We start from the raw sequence: 12,628 nt of genomic DNA, 5'->3' as shown, positions 1-12,628 counted from the left end.
CAGCTTTCAGTTTTGTTGATCTTCTTGTTTCTTTTATTTTTGTTTTGTTAATTGCTGTCCTTTTTCTCATCATTTTTCTTCTCATTAATTGGCTTTTACTCTGAGGCTCATATTCTAATCCCTGAACTTGAAAGTTTACCTAAGTAATTTCTAATCTTTTTTTCTAATAACATGCATTAAGGTCACAAACTAAATATGTCCCACCATAAGGCAATTCCAAACATGAAATGATCTCCCTATTTTGCCAGTAAGACTACTTTCAAGTAATTATCATCTGATTATGTAAAATAATCTAAATTCCTCACACACCAGACATGAGCATCTATATCAAACTTCTGAAACACAGTAAATTTTCCAGATTACATAAAGTACTTTTTGAATCTATCACTAAAATTAACATTTTCATCCCAAGCCACAATTACCCATTTATAGAAAACATTAGTAGGACGTTATTTTTTCCTATTCGTATTGTTGGAATATATTTTAATACCCACAGTATAACTAGATGTGTTATTTTTAAGTGACTTAAAACCAGATCTCCTCTAGACTTCTTAGCCTCTTTTTTTCATTTAAATCACTTATCAGATGAGCTCCATGAGCTTTCCAAACTGACATGTAGTAAAGGCATTTCAGGTCAATGTGCCTTTCTTAAACAGTACTTCCATGCTCAAGAGAAAGAGAACATCTTGCAATGAGACAGTTCCTATGAAACAAATATAAATCTCCTTTTGGAGGGAATAATTTTGGGAAAAAATACCTTATATTTAAAACTCCAAAAAAAAAAAAACTCCACTATTTTTCTAAGTATCACTTTAGTGGCTTCCCACATAGGTTTTTATATATATTTTCATTATTGTTTAGCTCTAGGTGTTTCAGTTCCCAATTATGATTTCTACTGACTGCTAATAAGTTTTAAATTTTCAAATAGAAGGTCAGAGGCCTGGGGGCAGAGTGCTGTCTTTTTATTATTTATTTCTAAGTTTACTATATACTCTAGTCAAAGAATTCATTAAGATTTCCTTTATGTTTTGTGCTTGGTCAGTTTCATTTCTTTTTTTTTTTTTTTTTTTTTTTTGCGGTACACGGGCCTCTCACTGTTGTGGCCTCTCCCATTGTGGAGCACAGGCTCCAGACGTGCAGACTCAGCGGCCATGGCTCACGGGCCCAGCTGCTCCGCAGCATGTGGGATCTTCCCGGACCAGGGCACGAACACGTGTCCCCTGCATCAGCAGGTGGACTCTCAACCACTGAGCCACCAGGGAAGCCCTCATTTCTTTTTTGATTTTCCCAGCTATAAATGAAAATAATGTATGTTTTGCATCTGATAAGTTAGATCAAGCCAGAGTAAGTATTTAATCTTTTGTTTATAGCCTCTCTACTCTCAAAGTTTAGTCTAATCAAACTGAGAAAAAATGTATTGAATTTTCCCAACTCAGATTGTGGATGTTAATTTCTTCTTATAAATTGCCAGTTTTTAATTTATATGCTTTTAGGCTATGTTATTAAGTGAGTAAAGGTTTAGAATTATTATATCTAATGAATATTTCCTTTTTTCATTAAGTAATAATTCAGTTGCATATAGAATTCTAAAGTAACTGTTATTCCTTCAGCATTTGGAAGATATTAGTTTTCTTCTGGCATCTGTTACTGATGAGGAGAAGTCTGCTGGCAATTTAACTAATTTCTCTGAGGTAATATGCCTTTTCTCTCTGCTTTCCTTTAAGATTTTGTGTGTGTGTATGTGTGTGTGTGTTCTTCAGATTTGCTTTTATTTATCTTGTTCAAGATTTGGTAAGCTTCCTTATTCTGAAGACTCATGCTTTTCTTAAATTCTGGAAAATTATTAGCCATTGTCTCTCCCATTCAGCAATTCTTATTAGATACATACTGGATATCTTATTCTCCAATCCATGCCTACTCTTTCACACTTTCCCTCTATTTACCTCTCTTCAACATTCCTCCACTCACTAATTCTCTGCAGGTGTTCTTAATGGTTTACCTGTCCACTAGTTTAAATTTTCAGTGATTATATATTTTAATTTCTAGAAATTCACTTTTGGTCTTTCAAAAAAAACTTTAATGCTATACTATTTTATAATTTGTACTGAATCCTACTTTTACTCCTATAATATTTTATAATTTGTATTGAATCCTCCTTTTACCCCTATAATGTTTATTTTATGTCACTATAAAATTTTCTATTTCCAGTTCATTATGACTTATTTCTTTATGGAGTTTGTAATTTTGGACAGAAAGCTCATGTCCCTAACCCACTCCCCAGTGTGGGATTCCTGCAAGCCCTGAGCTGTCTATGTCTCCCTATAGAGGTATTTCAGGTTTGCTCCTACCAGCGTACAGTACCAGGAATTTTAATTGTCCTAGATCAATTTTTACATTACCTTCTTGATTTAGCATTCCATTACCATATCAGGCCCCATGGCCACACCCTAAAGAAGTTAGCAGATACTCAAGACAGCTTGCTCATGTACTGATCATTCTTGTTTGCTAAACCATTTGGCTGCTCTGCCCTTCCTGTGCCATCTCTCACTGGTAAGGAAGAACAAAGGGAAAAAGTGAACACTAACTGGATGCCAGACTATAAACTAAGTTACAGCACTCAAATTACAGAAAGAGTACTCATCAAACATAGGACCAGCTAGGCAGGTAAATAAGCATTACGTATGTCAGGTTTCACAGAATTTCTTAAGTTTTGTATTACTCAAATACTGAAACTAAATAAAGGTAGAGTTTTTTCCTTTTCCTTTAAGAAATAATTTATCCCAGTTTTCTATATTAGAGTTACTTCAAGTTATACTCTATAGAAAAGGACGTTTCAAGCAAAATAATCCACATTAAAGTTTTAGGTTTAATATGAGTGCTCTGGTGAAAAGTACAAATATATCCCAGGCCAACATATACAAAACCAAGTTTATACACATTAAGCTTTTAAAATCTCCAACAAGCCTAAATGATCTATATGAACTGTGGGGAAGTGAGGGGCCTAACAAAAAGAAGCTTCTAAAAATGTGTATTTTCAGACCAGTGTTCTCTCCTAAATATACCACAAATAAATAAATATAAAACAAAGTAATCTGTACCAAGATGTTCTCAGCAGTACAAAGATATTATAACAGCCAATGATTAAAATCAAAATCACAATTAATGCTGAAATTATGTGATAACAAGGGGGACAAACTGTGTCAACATTTACATAAGGATAAGTGAAAAGTAAAAAAACAGGTACCCTTACAAAGGATATTTGGATATACAGAACTGAGCACTTAATACTAATCAGGGTCTTATTTTTGTTAAGTTACTAATTTTAAAAATCAGGTAAGAATTTTAAAAATATATTTCACTAAATTGTCTATATATCAGTTTATGCATAAGATCTCATGACATACATAAGAATTCTACCTTAAATTTTTTAGGATGAAGCTGCGTATAAATGTAGTTAAAACCTAAGTTTTTAGCCAATTTAGTGATTAAAAAATATTTATATCACGATATTATTTAACCTCAATAGTACATTTCTAGTCCTCCTTTGATTGTATTAGCATATTATTTTCCTTGAAAATGGCATCTGTTAGTAGTAGAATGGACAATTTAATAAAATGTCACATGAAAAGCCAAGGTACCTAGATATATGTCCTGAGTTTGTACCTCTAACTGGTTCATCTTGAAAACTGTTTCTGTGCCTTCTTTTCTTCTAAAGAAATGACACCATAATCACCTAAACCGCTGTATATCAATGATGTATAATAAATATCAACTCTTCTCCCCTCTACCCTCATAATAAATAATTATTGAAACAAAATTTACTCCTTCCTCCCCACTCTTCCTAAATTTCTTAAAGTGGTCTTACCCTACCTCTTTTCCACACTGACTCCCACAGAACCAATGAAGCACAGTCACGGCAAGCAGTATTAAGAGATGCCACCAGCATATATATATCCCATTTCCAGAAAACGTATGAATACGTACTTAAACACAGTGCCACATTTCTCAGACAAAATATTCACATAAAACATTCTCTTTGTCCTTTAACTCTGAGGGTGACCCTAAAACAGCCTCTTTTCTGAAGTACAATGAAAAAAACAGCCTCACGCTTAACACCTTGAGCTCTATTAGTCAGTGACACAACAACAGACTCTCCCCACCTGTCAGGTGGTTAAACAGGTGTTAAGTCTGTCCATACTGGGCCTACAGTGATGCTTCAATAATTTATACCAGGCTGCCTAATTTTACTCTTAAGAATTTCTTTTCCCCAAGCCTAACTGTACTTATTTTTCTGTCTTTTGAGACACCTTCTCTGAACATAATTGTGGTCTCTCTGCAGTCCTCTGCCAACTTACTGTGGGTTTGGGAAGCAGGGTAACAAAGAGAAGTATAAACTGAATTAATAAGGTAATTCTGGCGGTCAAATTAACAAAATAATGGCATCTACAAAAAAAAGTTCTTAATCATTATTTTCTCCAACATGGGCCCCTCTGGTAAAGCCTATGAACCCCTTCCTAGAAAAGTATTTTTAAATGCACAAAATAAAATATACAATATTACATTAAAAAAATCAATCATACTGAATTATAATATCAAAAATATAAAAAGCACAAATTTATAATACAGTAATATATATGCTTCTTTGTTAACCTTTAAATCACAATATCTACCAGTGTATCTAATAATTAAACTTTAAGTAATAATGAGTATTAAATGTCAATTTGAGATCTGCAATAACAGTTATGCATCATGAAAATACCTGCAATTTCTATTAGAAACAGTATCTGCTACTGCTGCCCACATTCGTAATAGAAGAAAATGTGTAAATAAAGATGCAATTTTTTCACTATTCAAGTTCACAGACCCACAGTTTTAAAACCTCGAATATACAAAGAATTATGCTTATTAAATTTTTTAGCTCTGTTAAGTACTGAATTTAATAGCAATAATAATGTACTTTTACCTGTATAATGCCATGTGACTCCACAAGTGAAGCAGAGGACAAGAATTTTTAGTTCCATTTTGCAAAAAAGAAATAAGACCAAAAGCAAGGATAAGGGTAGTAAATGGAATTATTTGTAGAATGCTCACTCTTCAGCCACTCTACCTACATTATCTAATCTTCCTAATAACTGCCCTTCCTCCCTCTGCCCAAGATAAGTATCACAATCCCTTGTTCTTCTAATTAAGGAAATTAAGATTCAGATAAGTCACTTGCCCAAAGTAATAAGGCTAGTCAACAAAGTCATAGGTCCTTCTAAATTCAAGTCCTGTGCTCTTTTGGCTATCCTACTCTGCCTTCCTCTGACATCATTTTAGACAAGCTCATTCCAATTACCAGAGCTTTTCAAGAAGTTAAAGCTCTATCCTCTGTTGTTTTCAGGTCAAAAAGACTACCTCTAAAGACTTGTTGTAAGTGCCCATTAATACTGGTATAGTCACCTCCGTAAATTAATATCCTGTAAGGGTGGCATGCAGTTCTAAATAAGGTATTAAGTGCTTGCTTTTGTAGGAACTGACTTTTGTTCAAGGAAATAAAATATTCAACTTTCTTTTTTTCTTTTGCGGTACACGGGCCTCTCACTGTTGTGGCCTCTCCCATTGCGGAGCACAGGCTCCGGATGCACAGGCTCAGCGCCCATGGCTCACGCACCCAGCCTCTCCGCAGCATGTGGGATCTTCCGGGACCGGGGCACGAACCTGTGTCCCCTGCATCGGCAGGCAGACTCTCAACCACTGCGCCACCAGGGAAGCCCATATTCAACATTTAAAAGCAATACACACGTTACTGGAAATGCAAAGCAAATTTCCAGCACTTAAAACAAATATAAGGCACAAAGTTTTACACTGAATTTAAATTCTTTTCTAAATGAATTTTGTAAACTTAAAAGAAACACTATACCTGTATTGCTTCCTAGGAGGGTATAAAAACAATACATTACCATTTGCAAAAATTAAGTTTAAATGCTAAAAGGTAAGAAAACTAAATCCAGTCCAATTTCTTCATCTTACAGTTAAGGAAACATCAAAAATTCATATAAGAAATGATTAAAAATGGAAAAACAAAGATAGGTTCATGTAAGTCACCTAGGTAGAAGGAAAGAAGAAAAGTCTCAAACTGACCTGAGGAATTCTCACAATTCTATATATGTTTTGAAACACTAGATACTACAGTAGCTTATTTTCGAAACAGAATAAAGTTAATATGTTTCTTAAATATCTTTAAAATTAGACAGTATTCGCTCATGCAGTCAATAAGGCTATATGGCAGTTCTATCACTAAGTTTCTAAGTTTTGAGATATTCAATCCCCCTATTGAGAAATTGGAATGGTGTCTGGCTCACAGTAAGGCCTCAGATGTTTGTTGATTTTGTTGGTAAATTAAGTTCATATATAATACTCACTTGATTATTATCAAGGGTAATACTTTCCTCTCATCTTTTACATTGTAAAGTGAGCAAACTAGAAAGCAATAGGCTGTAAGAGACAGCAACCATGAACGTGGTAGGAAAAAAAAAAAAACTCCCAATGAGGTCTCCCAAATACAGGCCTTTATCGTCTCTACCTAAGTCTCTTTCAATAATCTCATTTAATTTGACAATCAGGGCTCCCCTGGTGGCGCAGTGGTTGAGAGTCCGCCTGCTGATGCAGGGGACATGGGTTCGTGCCCCAGTCCGGGAGGATCTCACATGCCGCGGAGCGGCTGGGCCCGTGGGCCATGGCCGCTGAGCCTGCGCGTCCAGAGCCTGTGCTCCGCAACGGGAGAGGCCACAGCAGTGAGAGGCCCGCGTACCGTAAAAAATAAAAATTAAAAAATTAAAAATAATAATTTGACAATCAAATTAAACTTAAAGGCCACCTAATTTGACACATTTAATAATATCTACAATTATCATGCTGCTTGACGATTAGATGTAAATAGTAAGAACTTCAGGTATATAGTCATCCCTTGGTATCCACAGGGGATTGGTTCCAGGACCCCTCTGCAGATACCAAAATCTAGGGATGCTCAAATCCCTTACACAAAATATATGTACATTTATATACATACATACATATATATAAATATAAAATATTATATTTGCATATAACCTACACACATCCTCTCATATACTTTAAATTATCTCTAGATTACTTACAATACCTAATACAATATAAATGCTATGCAAACAATCGTAAATACAATGTAAATGCTATGTAAATACTTGCCAGCATGTGGCAAATTCAAGTTTTACTTTTCAGAACTTTCTGGAATTTTTTTTCCAAATATTTTCAATCCAAGGTTGGCAGAACCCACAGATGTGGAGTGTCAACTGTATGTACCAACTTTGCTTAATAACCAAACTAGGTTTTTATAGTTTCCTTAAGTCTAGATTCTAGAGACAGCTTAAATATCAAGAGCGATCATGATGTCTAACAAAGTTTAGTCCATCCCACACACTCAATAAAAGCCAAAGGGTGATTAGATTCAATTAACCATGGCTGAGATTTCCTATGTCCCCATTCTCCCTTTTATTAATGGTCCCTCTATTATACTCGTACCCACATCATTCTGAGTACTAACAGGATTTTCAGTTACAATTTAATTTATCAAAAGATTATTAGTTAATTTACAGAAACAACAAGAAGTTTTAGGGTTTTTTTAAAGTACAAAACAAGAAACACCCAGAATTCACATCACAGAAGACTATGCTTACAACACGGTTACACTGAATATGAACTCCAGTTTATACACACAAAGAGCACTTAAGCAAAAACAGATTATGGTATACAAAATGGCACAAGTATATTCCCATTAGAGTGTGATGTTCTCATTATCTTACTGAACAAATGCAAAGAATATCTGGCATATGATTATAAATGTCTGAATGTATGAATAATACCTTAAAGCAGGGGTCAGCAAATATTTTCTGTAAAGGGCCAAGTTAAGTAAACGTTTTAGGTTTTGTGGCCCATACAGCCTCTATTGCAACTACTCTGTTGTTGTAGCACAACAGCAACCATAGATAATATGTAAACCAATGAGCCATCATGTGTTCACATAAAACTTTGTTTACAAAAAAGGTAGTAGGCTGAACGTGGCCTTCAAACCAGTTTGCTGACCTCTTCTCCAAATGGTTAGCAGTAAAGAGAATATCATTTTCAAATAAATCAACTTTACTAGAACCCAAAAGTTTCTTATTTCAAATGTTTGTAAATTATGTAGAAAAGCAGAAAAGGAACCAGTGCTACTAGAGCATCCTATTCATATGCATACCGTATTTACATATATAACTAGCCTCTATAAAATGTACTTTAGAATTCTTCTAAAAGGTAACTGATACTGCAATAGGAAAAAAATAACTTTGTGAATTTGCAAGAGTTTCTAAACATACTGGTTATTCAAAGAAAAAAAAAAACCTATACAACTACTAACCTGAAAGAACCCCTCTCTTCCAGGAAGTTAAAGCTAGGATTCACCATTAAATGGAACAAAGAAACAAAGAACTGAATCATATGGACCATATTTCCTTTCCAAACAGTTCCCAGGTAAAAAGCTACATATATAATAGGGACATTTCACTACCCAAAATCATAAACCCTTTTTTAAAGGACACCACTTTTCAGTGTCAGTTATATACCATATCCTAGAAGAAAAAAAAAAAAAGTGAATTCATCTTCAATCATTAATCAAGAAAATTTGCACATGTACATGAACACTTGAGATTACCAGAAATTCCATTTTTATTTCATTCAAATGATGAAAATCCGAGAAATACTAATTACTTAATGCTCAACACAGTAATAAACACCCTTTCAATGTCTGTTACAAAATAACCTCATTTTTAAAGACTTTAAAATTGCAAATAAGGGATATATATAAAGTATATGTTTACCCTTGCATAAATATTGGCATTTTCTATATACTACAAGGAATAGCTAATAGCAATTACCTCTGAAAAACAGAGACTGGGACTGGGAGAGGTGGTGGGGGGAGGGTTCTGGGAAGCTGGGGAGAACTTTTACTTTTTCCTTAACATCTTTCTGGGTTTTTTTAACTTTGTCATAAAATTTATTAATTTTATAGTCTTTAAAAATGGTTTAAAATATGTTCATTATAAATTAATATTGAAAAATATACCAGGAACTAATATGAACAGTAAAGGCAGGATTCTTCTGAAAGAGGCTAGAAATTCAGGAACTCTCTGGGGTCAGACTGGCCATTTCTATCACGCAACAGGTGAGGATATACTTGCTGCATAAGTTAGGGAAGTTCCCTGAAGGCCTTTTAACACCATGAGGTTTAAAATAACCTTGTAAAGCTGGAGTCTACAGCAACCCAATCCAGTTCCACTAAATCCAGTACCCCAAGGATAATATCAGGGTCGTGAGAAGTGCCCACTAGCTCCTGGTCTGCAGGAGGTCCAAGCCATCCAAGAAACGGTGACTTCCTCAACTTCCCAGATTCACAGCAATAGCACGATATGATATTAACTCTACCCTATCAAGTTATGTTCACCAACATGGCTATCTTCACAATCTTAATAGAACACATTTTTTTAGGCTTTGGTCTTTGGGAAATATTGGTTAAAATTTGCCATTTTTAAATTGTACAAGTTGAACTGAATCAAGTTAAAAATGGAAGAAAAAACAAGACTCCCATCATCATTCAAGATTTTAGGCTCCATTGTATTAGACTATACACAGATTACATTAGAAGATTGAGAACTGAAATTAAGATAAAAGTACATAAAGACTTTCATTTCAACTGCCTGCCAAAGATAAAAATGAATAATAAAATCCAATTCTGCTCTTGGGAATAGTGAAGCAAAAAAAGAAGAAATAAGCCTTGTTCTCTCCCTGAGACTGAGTTTTAACAAAAGAGAGAAAGAACAGCAGAATCTGTCATTTCTCACCGCCACAGAAAAAAGGATATCAGTTAATTTCCAGTTAATACAAATGTCCAAAACAAAGGACAGACTAAACATACTTTCCCCACGCTGAAATTAATTACATTTAACTTCTGAGCCTCTCCTACATGCTCTGCCATGCTTGGGAATACAGGAGTGAACAAAACAATGTATAATCCACTAGGGCAAGAATTTAACATTCCTAAATGCCACAAATTTTGTCTCATTTAAATAAAACTGTAAAGAATTTCAATGCATGTCTATTCATTCCTCACTAATAATGTACTGTTTATTAAATCCCATCATATATTAAAAAAAGTAGTTTAGCAAAAGAAACAAAGTCAGTGCAATCAACTTTACAGGATACCATTAACTTCAAAATGTTTTATTCAATACATTTTACCACATTTGAGGTAATTAGTCTCTGGAAGATAAAGCCCACTGGTTAAAGTAATGTAATACTGAATTTTTTTTTTTTAATGAAATCCTGAATATTAGTCTCTCTTCTTAAATACATCGATAATAATGCTGTTATGGCAAATGGATTAAGCCATTATTTATCCAGAAAAATGAACAAGGCAATTGTTCATTCAGAGCTCCGTCCGAAATATAAAAGAGTATTTAGTGTTCTAAAAAATGTATGCTCCATAAACAATAGATTGCAATGTCTAAGTCCAAGTGCTCGTTTATCAAATAAATCCTTATTATCTTGGGTTTTTACATTTACATCATGCCCGTCTTAGTGCCACAGAACTCATTAAAATGTCTTCTACACAAATCTCAACTGTATTTTAAAATGTATCTTTGATGAAGTTGACTTTTAACCTATTTCCAGCCTCATTAATAACCACTCCTTAATAGTAAAGAACGCTAAATACATGTTGTGAATGGTTAAAGAACCATGCCACATCTGTATAAAAAGTGAAGTGCTCTATTTAAACTGCAATAATGCAGTGCCCCCCACCCCCGCTTTCAAAGTTAGCCCGGGAATTAAGTTTACAACCCTTTAAAAGAAGGGGGGACTGTAATGTCCTCAACTAGTCTACTGGGGTCTAAGATACTAAACTGGATTGCCTCAAAGGCCGAAGAAAGTTATGGGGCTCGGAGGCCGCCTTCAGCAGTAGAAGCAGCAGGTAGGGCCGGGGCCAGAACTGCGGCCCTCGCCGCGCGGGTGCGGGTGGCTGAGGGCGGTTCGCGCCCCAAACCCCGTAATGCAACATCCCTTTGCCACCAGGGCGGAACACACGTTCTCTAGTAATTCAACACCCTTACTTTCAAACTAGAGGCCGGGGAGAAGTTGTAATAAATTCCTTCCCTACATGGCAAAACGTAATTTTTCCTAGGCTTAAATCTGTATTCTCAAACTGCCTAGAAGGGACGAGCCAGGCCGAGCCCGGGGCCGCACCCGATCGGCGGGAACCCGACCGAGCTCGAGGCGGAGGGGGTCCGGGGCGGACGCTGAAGGCGGACCCACGCCCGAAGGGAGGAGAAGCGCGCACCGGCGTGTTCAGGCCGCAGCCACGACTCGGGCAGAGCCTCGCGGCTCCCGCGGCCCCGGATGCGGCCTGGCCAGCCGAGCTGTTAGGGCAGCGACACCGCGGCCCTCGCGGCGCGGCCGCCGGGCAGCACTGGGCCCCGAAACTTCTCGCCGCCACCTCAGCGTCTCCCGCGAAGCCCGGGAACGGGAGTGGGGGAAGGCAGGGCGCCGGCGGCTTACCCCGAGAGTGGGCGGCTCCTTCCCGCCCTGAGTGTGGCCGGGGCGCTGCGCGGCGGCGCAGGGTGTCGCGGCTGCGGCAGGGAGGGAGAGGCGGTGGAGAGAGCGATGGGCCGCGAGAGACGAGAGGCGCCGCCGCCACCGCAGACAGCTCCGCAATATGGCTGCCTGGCGGCTCCTCGGGGGAAAGGCGGGGCTGCCCCACGCCCCCCGCCTCCCCCTGCCGGCCGGCCGGCCGGCCTCGCGCTGCGTCCCGAGCAGCAACGCCGCAGCCGCCGCCGCCGCCAGACCTCCCACGCCCCGCCCCCGCCCCTCCCAGCCCCGCGGGCTTGCGGCCGCCCGCCGCGCGGAGCGTCGCCAGGGGTCCCAGTCCCGGGCGGGGACGCGCGAGGGCGGGGCTGCGGCTCCAGAGCCCCGAGGGAAAAAGGGAGAGCGCGGGGGTGGGGGACTCCTTCCGGGGAGGACTGGGCTTGAGCTAAGCCCGATGCTCAGGGAAGAAGAGCCGCCCAACCCGGAGCTGGGAGTGGGCCCGCCGCCTCCCCTCGATGGGTGGAAACTTGAAACTCCCGCTGGTGCCAGAAAACTCACCGAGGGCGTTTCTATCGCCCCCAAGGAGGAATTCTTCCCCGAGGGAATCCAGAACCGAGTCGAGCGTGTTACTTGGCTGTTCAGCTTGAAAATCCTGGACCTGGAGAGAGAAAAAGACCTGCCTTAGAGGAATTTATGCATGCAATAAAGAACTTTACATTATTTTTGCAGAATTTACCCAACTAGAAAAACTTGCTTTTTCAGGGGCCATTTTTAAACCGCCACCGAAACCTCAATGGATATGGCCCCAATCGAGAGTGCAGATTTTTATCCAGGCAAGGATATTTGATAAATTTTTATTATCTCTGGCATTCTTCTGCAGTTGGAAGAAGTCGGTTAAAAGGAAAATGTTGGAAGTGGGACCCCAAAGAGCAGCCAAACCTAAATTATCGTAGACTTTGTGAAAGTTAGGCATTTGATCATGGTGTGACTAGCC

The 12,628-nt window shown here is 38.2% G+C and overlaps 1 protein-coding gene across 2 annotated transcripts in view; it reads right to left on the bottom strand.

Moving 5' to 3' along the window:
- Positions 1–11,796, bottom strand: part of RDX (radixin) — a 98,786-nt gene extending 86,990 nt beyond the window's left edge. For both annotated transcript variants that reach the window (XM_029207879.1, XM_029207878.1), the window contains exon 1: positions 11,608–11,796. The gene's annotated coding sequence lies outside the window, so the exon portion shown is untranslated. The remainder of the gene's footprint in view (positions 1–11,607) is intronic.
- Between the last annotated feature and the right edge of the window lie 832 nt (positions 11,797–12,628).

The sequence above is a fragment of the Monodon monoceros genome, unplaced genomic scaffold (assembly GCF_005190385.1).
Source record: "Monodon monoceros isolate NGI ecotype Baffin Bay Population unplaced genomic scaffold, NGI_Narwhal_1 Super_Scaffold_7, whole genome shotgun sequence".
NCBI classification, from domain to species: Eukaryota; Metazoa; Chordata; class Mammalia; order Artiodactyla; family Monodontidae; genus Monodon; species Monodon monoceros.
This window is presented reverse-complemented; position numbering and strand designations above follow the sequence as displayed.